This window comes from Crocuta crocuta, unplaced genomic scaffold (assembly GCF_008692635.1).
Source record: "Crocuta crocuta isolate KB4526 unplaced genomic scaffold, BGI_CrCroc_1.0 scaffold163, whole genome shotgun sequence".
NCBI classification, from domain to species: domain Eukaryota; kingdom Metazoa; phylum Chordata; class Mammalia; order Carnivora; family Hyaenidae; genus Crocuta; species Crocuta crocuta.
The window spans coordinates 2,113,826-2,123,430 of NW_027529533.1; the positions used below are offsets into that span (position 1 = coordinate 2,113,826).

The 9,605-nt window shown below is 46.1% G+C and overlaps 1 protein-coding gene across 5 annotated transcripts in view; it reads left to right on the top strand.

The window, feature by feature from the left end:
- VCPKMT (valosin containing protein lysine methyltransferase) overlaps positions 1-9,332 on the top strand; it is a 35,478-nt gene extending 26,146 nt beyond the window's left edge. For all 5 annotated transcript variants that reach the window (XR_013334429.1, XR_013334432.1, XR_013334428.1 and 2 more), the window contains 3 exons: positions 1,560-1,595; positions 3,109-3,162; positions 9,233-9,332. The gene's annotated coding sequence lies outside the window, so the exon portion shown is untranslated. The remainder of the gene's footprint in view (positions 1-1,559; positions 1,596-3,108; positions 3,163-9,232) is intronic.
- Positions 9,333-9,605: the final 273 nt, after the last annotated feature.

A 9,605-nucleotide genomic window follows, 5' to 3' on the forward strand; every position in this document is an offset into this window, starting at 1 on the left:
ACAATGGCAGGGAAGAGAGAAGACCCACGTTGTCTTTCTTTAACATCACAATCAACCCAGCATCTTTGTTGGGTGCCTGGGACTCACAGCCAGGGTACAGGGGTGACTGGAGGAGAATGCTGGACAAAAAGTAAATTAAGGCCATTTTTGCTAATAGACCCACCTTGAAGGAAGTTCATTCAAAAATGGCATTGCCTATTTTGAACCAGAGACTTCACATCCTATAAATGTTCAGGGCTGCCCAGAAGTGGTAAAGGCAGAAGAAAAAAAGAGAGGATGAGCATTTTAACACAGTTTGCAGATTACTGCTTTTCTCACCACCAACAAAAAAAAATCTCCCAAACCTTGAGGAATGGAAGTGGAGGAAGGAGCAGCGCTGCTGACAGGCCTTCTCCCTGAGAGGCGGGAGTCACACCATCAGAGCTGTGAAAATGAATCATGTCTTTTCTATCAAGACTTCGCACAGATTTTCTGGGAAACTTGTCATTGAGGATACAATAGAGATGACTGTCCTTTTTGGTAGCCGAGCGTTTTCAGGAAGAGACAGTGAATCAATTGGGGGAATAAATTGCAAATTAAAACAAAAATTAAGGTGTGTAATAAATTAAAACAAAAATTAAGGTGTGTAATGTGGTTTTTGTGGGCTATGTTTACCATTTCAGGGAGTCAGCAGAGCCAGTCTAGCTGAATGAGAAAATGTCAGATTTTGGTTGCAGCAGTGTAAAGGGGTGACCTTTTTGGTCTCCCCCTTTCATGCTAGGGGTGGCTCTTTTCAGAATAGCACTCAAGAACATCATCTTTAAGGCGCCTCTCAGTTACAAGGCAATCCCATGTGCGTCATTATATTCAAGCTTCACGAAAGCAGATTTACGATCCCTATCTTCTAGATAAGATAGTTTAAGGTCACAGCTAAGGACACACATTCTTTTTTTTTTAAGTTTATTTATTTATTTATTTTGAGAGACTGTGGAGAAGTGGCAGAGAGAGAGGGAGAGAGAATGCCAAGCAGGCTACACACGGTCAGCGCAGAGCCGGACGCAGGGCTTGAGCTCACGATCTGTGAGATCATGCCCTGAGCTGAAACCAAGAGTCAGATGCTTAACTGACTGAGCCACCCAGGTGCCCCTGGGGCACACATTCTAACTCAAAGCCCAGGCTCTCTCTACTTCAGCATAAGATGGACCCACTCAGTCTAGAGAGGGGCAGAGTGGCTGATGGAATTCCTTGTTGGCTCCTTGTTAAGGAGACCGACCATCTCATTTTGCCCAGGACTGAAGGGTTTTCCAGGACGTGGGAGACTCCTGGGCAAATTGAGACAGCTGGTCATCTTACTTGTTATGTTACCAGAAATCCTCATACAATACCCTCCAAAAGCCACACTGAATGGTAAAATTGTTAGGAGGACAGTTATATATGCATGTGATTTGCATGGAATTTAACTTCTACTCAAACAGTATTTGCAAGCATTTTAAAATTGAACATTTTGCTATTCTAAGATTGTGATTTTGACTATTTTTTTCTTCCCCATTTCTTCTCCATTGTTGTCTCAAATCTCCAAGGGGTGGAGGTGGAGGAAGGAGAGAAACAGGAAAAGAGTAAGTGAAGAAAGACCTTTGCTCCCATCTTTAACATGTGATCTTGGTTGCAGTGTGTTGAGGACTGATCTGTAGTAATTCTCAAACCTGAACATTGTGGTGGACGTCCCCTAAGGTGGCCGCCGACGATTCCTGCCTCTTGGTATTCATGATCTTGTGTCCTTCTCTTCCTCTGAGTGTATCTAGATTTGGATTTGTCGTGGGGAAGTCCTCCTCCCCCCACCTCCCAGATGCTTAGCTCTGAGGAAAGCCAGAGACCCAGATGGTAAGGAGCTGATGTTCCCAGCTAGTAGCCGGGGGAGACCTGCAGCCCTGTCGGCCACGCCAGTGAGCCTAGAAGCAGGTCCTCTAGCAGCAGCGGGCTCTGGAGAGGATTGCAGCCTGAACCAACACCCAGACCAGAGCATCACGAGAGACCCTGAGCCAGAATCAGAGCGCAGTCAGTCCCTATTTTTGACCCATACAAACTCTGAACTAATAAATGTTGCTTGTTTTCAGCCTCTGTGTTTGAGGATAATTTTCCCAGAAGCACTGATAACTAATACAAATGTGCATCAGAATCACCTGACTAACAACTTGATAAAATGTAGATTTCCAGGACTCACCCATGGAGATGTTATTCTTCTGAAGGTGTGTCCTGAAGTCTTTAGTCTTCACCAGGAATCCCTGGAGAATCAGAACTGAACAAACCTTTGCTTAAGAGCACCATCTCTAGAATAAACAGTCCCTGGGAAGGCCTGGAGGGAGGGAAGGCTACAGAGAAGTATGGCTGCCAGATAAAATACAGGACACAGAGTTACATGTGAATTTCAGATAAATAACAAAAGGTATTTTAGCATGAGTTTGCCTCCGTGCAGTATTTGGGGCATATTCATACCGAAACATTATTTGTTATCCGAAATTCAAATTTGACTTGATGTTCTATATCTCTGCATCTCAGCACTGTCCAGAGGTAAGGCCCCACGCGAAGTGAAGGCCCAGTGGGAAGTGACATGATGTCTTCCTACCGCAAATGGCAGGATTTTCATCCCTAAGGGGCTGATGAGAGAGCTGCATGCCACCCCCCCGCCCTTCTCCCACCCCAACACGGCAGGCAGGCCGCCGTCTAAGGCTCTGGGATGGTCTCATCAGAGGGCTTAGGGGAGTGGCTCAGGAAGCCCTTCCCCACAGCCTACCCCACTTCTGATGGGCTGGAGGCCTGAAAGGTGGGTGCAGGGTTGGTGACAGACCCTGGGTGGCCAAGTTGTGGGGGCGAGGAGGCCCAGTGCACCAGGGCCCAGGACGAGGCTGGCCCCACCTGTGTGGACGCTGCTGCCTGGTGGGCGCCACCCACAGTGCCGGGAACTTGTTCCTTTGGGTGCTGTTGATATCAGCCTTTTCCAGAGCAGTGAATGAATGCCAGGCTTCTCCCACATCCCTCCAGGAACTCAGCTGAATGCAGCTGCTCATAATAAATGTGTGCATGTCTTATTCCGAGTATGTCTCAGTTTCTGATGAGTTCTATTTATTGCAGCTCTCCACCCTGTAAAGAGGAGGATGGTTCCAGAGACATTCCTTAATGACTGAGGTTAGCTTTTAATTCTTTGGTATACGCTTTCTTGTCACAGGCAACGGTCTTAATTTTGATGTTTTTATTTTCAGCTATCAAATATCCGCAAAGAGAGAATGAATGAGGATATAAGTGTGAGTGTGTATGTGTGTGTGTAAGGGGGGTGCGGGGACTGGTTGGTAGACTGAAATGCTTAAGGCTGGGATGGAGGATAAAGGCTCAGAAAATGTAAAGCTGTGGTAAAAATCAAAGCCTCAAATCTGCATTGCAGCCAGACACGAAAAGTGGGGTCTCATCCCTCCGAGTTCTGGGTCAGCCCCACCCAGACAGAGGTCTGCCAAAGCTGGAAACCCTCAGGAGGGGAACCCGGAGGCATCTCCCTCCTGAGTGGAACTGTGGAAAGCTCTGAGTTTCTGTGAGGAAGGGAAGAGGTTTGGAATCAAATGTGCAGAATCTCTTTTCTGCCGTGGAGACTCCAGAGGGCTCTCAGAGAACTCCTCGGGCTGCTTCCAAACACCACCATGGCGGAAACAAAACAAATTTGAAAAGTAGAAATCCAACAGTGACGGTGCCATTTCACACCTTGAAAGTCAGGGCAATCCCACGAGATCAGTTCTGGGACCCCCTCCTCCACCCCACACCCGTGGCTGACTTGGAGGGCCTGAGGGTACCAAGGATCTAGATACAGAGAATGGTACACTGCTGGGAGGGCCCGGAATCCCCGCTCCCTTTTTGGCTTTCACCTTGGCCTCTCTGGTTATCTGAAAAATCAATAGCTGCCTCAGAGGTTTATTGTGAGCGTTAAGTGCAGTGATGTATATAAAGCACTTGGCATTAGCAATAAGTGGAAGCTAGTGTTATTTCACTGTGTGTGTGTGTGTGTATGTGTGCGCGCGGTGTGTGGTGGCAACGTTGGGGTCAGAGGGGAGTGCTTCAGTGTAGTTAAAAAAAAAAAAACTCTAGCTGAGACAGGGTTCATATATCTGCCTGGAGTCTTTTGGGCTGGAAAGAATTACCAGACCATTTAATGCAATCCCTCTGCTTTAGAGATTATGAAACAGATGCGGACAGGTGAGGGCTTGCTCAGGATCTCACAGCTACCTCCTTTTCTGGGACCCCTGATCTTGCCTACACAGTAAGGAAACGGCCATCCTTTTAGCCTAGAAACTCCACTGAGATGGTGTCCAGTTACTGCAGCAGCAGCTGACAGTCGCTAACACACCTCCCTGAGCGTTCTACTGGATACTTTCAGACATCACAACCACCACCATGGGCACCTGAACTTGTTGTGAATGAATGAAAGTGCTACGGTCTCCACTCCTGAGAGAAGAACTAATAATTAAGTACAAAGGCAAGTCTGAGTTTGAAGTTAATGACTATGGAATTCCAAAATGATTTTGAGATAAAACGAATACTTTACACTAACGTGCATTGCACTAGACAACATTGCTTAAGAAAAACCGCTCTGTTAAACTTAGGAGACAAAGATCATGTCTGTTATTTTAATTCATGGTCTCAGGGAGCTTGGAGAGGGGGAGAGGCCTGTGAGGGGTTTGAAGCTTTTAATGCTTACGTGCAGAAATACGACTGTTTTTCTGAAGCGGATTAGCTTTTAAGGATGTAGCATTGACTGAGTACTTGGTATGTGTTTTACTTCTATTTACTTGTGTAATCTTCATGATAGTTTTAGGAAACAGGTGCCAGAGTTATACCATTTTACAGATAAGAAAGCTAAGACCAGAGAGCAACTTATGCAAGAACAAATAGCTAATAAATTGCATCACTAGACTGAATTTTGGAATTTGGCTACAGAGCCCTACCCACTATGCTCTGCCCCCTTGAAGGAACCAAGGTACCAAATCTAAGAGACTAGGAACTATTGAGATATTTGTTTCTCATGAACATATACTTTTCATTGTATTACTATTCCAAGGTCAAGTATATGGGGCCGAGTCTCATGGTCCCTAATGCCATCTAGCTTCCCCTACCGTAGTTGGTCCGGAAATCCCCTGGAAACGTAGATGGGATCTTTAACAGTCTCCAGTATTCACCTTTTACTTTGTGCTGCTAGATGAAAGTCAGGACCCAGCTCTGCTCTTCAGTCCACAAATGGGGTAAGGAGCCAGCACCAGGCTCAGATTATAGATTTTTGTAAAAGGTGCTTCCATGAACCCACCCCCAAGAACCCACCAATATCCGCTTAGAGGGAGCAGGATATCTCAGTGAGGAGAACAAGGAAGGAATGCCATGGCAGCAAATCTATTCCATTTGTTTCCTGAGGTTATAAAGAGGCAACTCATTTCTTAGTCCCCTTTTTCCTTTTCGTTTTGATTCAGAGATGATGATATCATTGCTTCTGAGGACACGTTAGACCTCAGAAATCTACAGCAAACTCAGTAGCAAGTAAATATGTGGAGAAGAGGCACTTGCTGGTACTTCAGTTTAAATAAATGAACAAATGCTCCGATGCCCTTTTTATATGCAAGGAAACATGCTGCACGTGCACACACATGCTGCCTGAGCTGTGCCCACTCTGCTGTCCCTATGTGTTCTTTCACTTAACGTATCCTGTAGCACATTCCATACTCAATACTCTCACCCAAAGATTTACCTCATTCTTTCTCATGATGTCATAGAGCTGCATTGTTTGGATGTATCAGAATTTATTTAACCATCATCTGTATTAAAAGACATTTTTGGGCTCCTGAGTGGCTCAGTCAGGTGAGTGTCTGACTTCAGCTCAGGTCATGATCTCGGGGTTCATGGGTTCAGGCCCCGTGTCAGGCTCTGTTCAGATAGCTCAGAGCCTAGAGCCTGCTTCAGATTCTGTGTCTTCCTCTCTCTCTGCTCCTCCCCACTTGTATTCTGTCTCCCTCTCTCTCTCTCTCTCAAAAATGAATATTTAAAAAAAATTTTAAATAAGACATTTTATTTTTAATTTTTAAAAAAAATTTTTTATGTCTCTTTATTATTGAGACAGAGAGAAACATAGCATGAATGGGGGAGCGGCAGAGAGAGAGAGGGACACACAGAATCGGAAGCAGGCTCCAGGCTCTGAGCTGTCAGCACAGAGCCCGATGTGAGGCTCAAACCCACAAACTGTGAGATCATGACCTCAGCCGAAGTTGGATGCTTAACTGACTGAGCCACGCAGGTGCCCCAATAAGAGACATTTTAAATGTGTCTTTCTCATGCTCTCACAAGTAATATTTGAAATTAATATTTCCACACAAACGTGTAATTTTGTTTTGCCTCGGTTTTGTTATTTTGGGAAGAAAATTCCTTGAAGTGGAACTGTTAGGTCAGAGGATATTTGTATTTGAATTTGTATTTAAATTTAATCAATATTTCCTCATCATCCTACAAAGAGGTTACACCAACTTGCTCTCAGTGAGAAGGAATTGTATTTAAAAAAATTTTGGGGGGGACGCCTGGGTGGCTTAATCGGTTAAGCATCCGACTTTTGCTTAGGTCATGGTCTCGCGGTTTGTGGGTTCAGGCCCCGCGTCGGGCTCTGTGTTGACTGCCAGCTCAGAGCCTGGAGTCTGTTTCAGTCTGTGACTCCCTTTCTCTCTGATCCTCCCCTGCTCACGCTGTCTCTCTCTCTCTCTCCTAGAAATAAATAAAACATTTTTAAAAAATTTTTTAATGTTTATTTTTGAGAGAAAGACAGAATGTGAGCGGGAGAGGGGCAGAGAAGGAGACACAGAATCCAAAGCAGGCTCTGGGCTCTGAGCACAGAGCCCAACGCGGGGCTCAGACTCACGAACTGTGAGATCAGGACCTGAGCCAAAATCGGACACTTAACCAACTGAGCCACCCTGAGAAGGAATTTTAAACGCTGGGTCTGGCACCCTTATTATCTGAGTAGATTCTCAGATGAAATGCAGCTTTGCTGTGTGGTTTAACAGTTAAGTCAGATGATGAATGTATGAAATGGAATGGGTGTATTTGTCAAGATGTTTTGAGGAGGTGAGGGAGCCTGCTGGACCCCTGGTGGTGAGTTTCACGCCATAGGAGAAAAATTGGGTGCGGTTTTCATGTCTGGCAACTAGCAAGTCGTCACTTGCATGGGATATTTCCCATATGTCACCGGGACCTCCTAACACCATAACTCTTTTGATCTACACCTAGGTTGGTAAAGGGAATATTTGTGATTCAAACTTGTACACTTTACTGGTTACATCAGATAATCACATGGAATTCATATCTGGAAAATCCACCTTTCCCTCTGAAATGTACATTTTTTTTTTTAAATGTTTTATTTATTTCTAGGAGAGAGAGACAGCGTGAGCAGGGGAGGGTCAGAGAGAGAGGGAGTCACAGACTGAAACAGGCTCCAGGCTCCGAGCTGGCAGTCAGCACAGAGCCCGACGCGGGGCTCGAACCCACAAACCGCGAGATCATGACCTAAGCGAAAGTCGGACGCTTAACCGACTAAGCCACCCAGGCGCCCCTGAAATGTACATCTTAAAGTGTGCGTCCCTGGGTCAGGTTAAGCTAAAGTGACTTGACTTTCTTCTTCCAAGTCTCCTGAGAATCCAACAATTCCTTTGCCTTTGGCTTCTACCAACTCCCATCTGGTCTGGAGGGTTCTGTGTGTAGGTAATGATGCCTTGGGACTTTTTGTCCTCACCCGAAGTTGCACAGCGGTAGAGAAGCAAGGCTGGCTATGACTTGTCAGCAGAGAAGATGAAAGCCATCAGCCACAGTAAGCATTGTAGATTAGCTCTGAACTTCGGTGTAAATCCCATCCTCATCCTTCGTGACCAAGTCTGGTAACAAGTCGACCACATTACTAACCTATTCTATATCTGGTATGATTTACTACATCGTCTCCAGGCACCTGCAGGTGACACCTGGCCTGATCTAAAACCATACTTAGATGGTAGAGAATAAATTTCCTGCTCTGCCACACCCATATTCTGTTAACAAAACGGAGTGTCTACCCCATGTCCAGTCCTGGGCCAGGCACTACGGGAGATATGAAAGAAATATAAAGCAGTTGGACACAGGCAAATCAGAAAAGAGTACATGCAGAGAAGAGAATAGCTGGGAAGCTGGTCAAGCCATTCAGGAAGGAGAGGTGAATGCTAGCAAAGGCAGGAGAGAAGCAACACATTTCGGAATCACCAAAGGAAGAATAAATCAGGCAGCATATGCCACTAGAGTGCCGAGGGCACAGGCTAGATTCTGCTCTCTGCCCCACAGCTGTGTGGCCGAGGCCCCAAAATGTTCTGGGCTTCTGTTCTCCACCTGTAAAATTAGGACACAAATACTGTCTCCACCTCGCTGGGTTATTGAGATCAGTGAGTTAGCATACAGCATGTGGGCCGTCTCATCATAGTGAGTGCTCAGAAATGTTTGCTCTCTTCCTCATCTACCCATCTCTGTGGCCCACGCCCGTCTTGTGGGAAGAGGTTGCCTTCAGAGGAAGATGAGGGAGAAGAGGGCTGAACAATGACATCTGTTTTCCAGGGGGCGCTGTTAGGTAGATAGGGAATGTTCAAAGTGGCAACGACTCAGAAGGGGACAGTAGGATTGACTTTTGATATCTGGAGTCTGAAATGATGGTGGGCTAGTCCTCGTGGTGGTTCAGAGCTGGGAGGCCGGGGAGGCAGGAATCCTAAGCAGGGAGGCCAAGATTATTCAAGCCACATGTGTCTCTGAATTCCTAGAAATTCAGAGCTGTGGCTGAGGTGAGCAAGCAACCTGAGACCTGGGGGCTCAGTAATAAAGACCCTAAAGGTGAAGCCAACATCGTATAAATGACCAGACCACACAGAAAAGTAGGCACCCTCCTGAGATAGATTAGGCACCCACATTAGGGTTCCAGGCTTTCGTCCATTTTTGAGTTGACGAGAGTAAGGAGGCTGGTGTAAGAACCCACTGCTCCTGCTTTCATTCTACATCAGAGTATGTCCGAGTCGTCTGGATTAACTTCTGGGAATAGGTGCATATCAATCTGTATATATCCAACAGCTTCCTGCTGAGCTAGGGCAGAAACAACAAAATCATTCTATCCACATTTACTGAGTTCTCCCAGAGGTCAAGTGCCTGACATTTACAGGACTCTTTCTGTTTGTAGGACTGGAATTGAGAGAGGGCATGGGAAACTGAGAAAGCAGTGACCAGAACGGCTGGTAATCAACTGGCTGATACAACGCTGTATCTTGACAAGGCAACTGTCTCAGGTAAGAGATCCGCCTGCACCCCACTTTCTTGAAGACANATGTTCAAAGTGGCAACGACTCAGAAGGGGACAGTAGGATTGACTTTTGATATCTGGAGTCTGAAATGATGGTGGGCTAGTCCTCGTGGTGGTTCAGAGCTGGGAGGCCGGGGAGGCAGGAATCCTAAGCAGGGAGGCCAAGATTATTCAAGCCACATGTGTCTCTGAATTCCTAGAAAGGCAACAGCAGCTGTGGCTGAGGTGAGCAAGCAACCTGAGACCTGGGGGC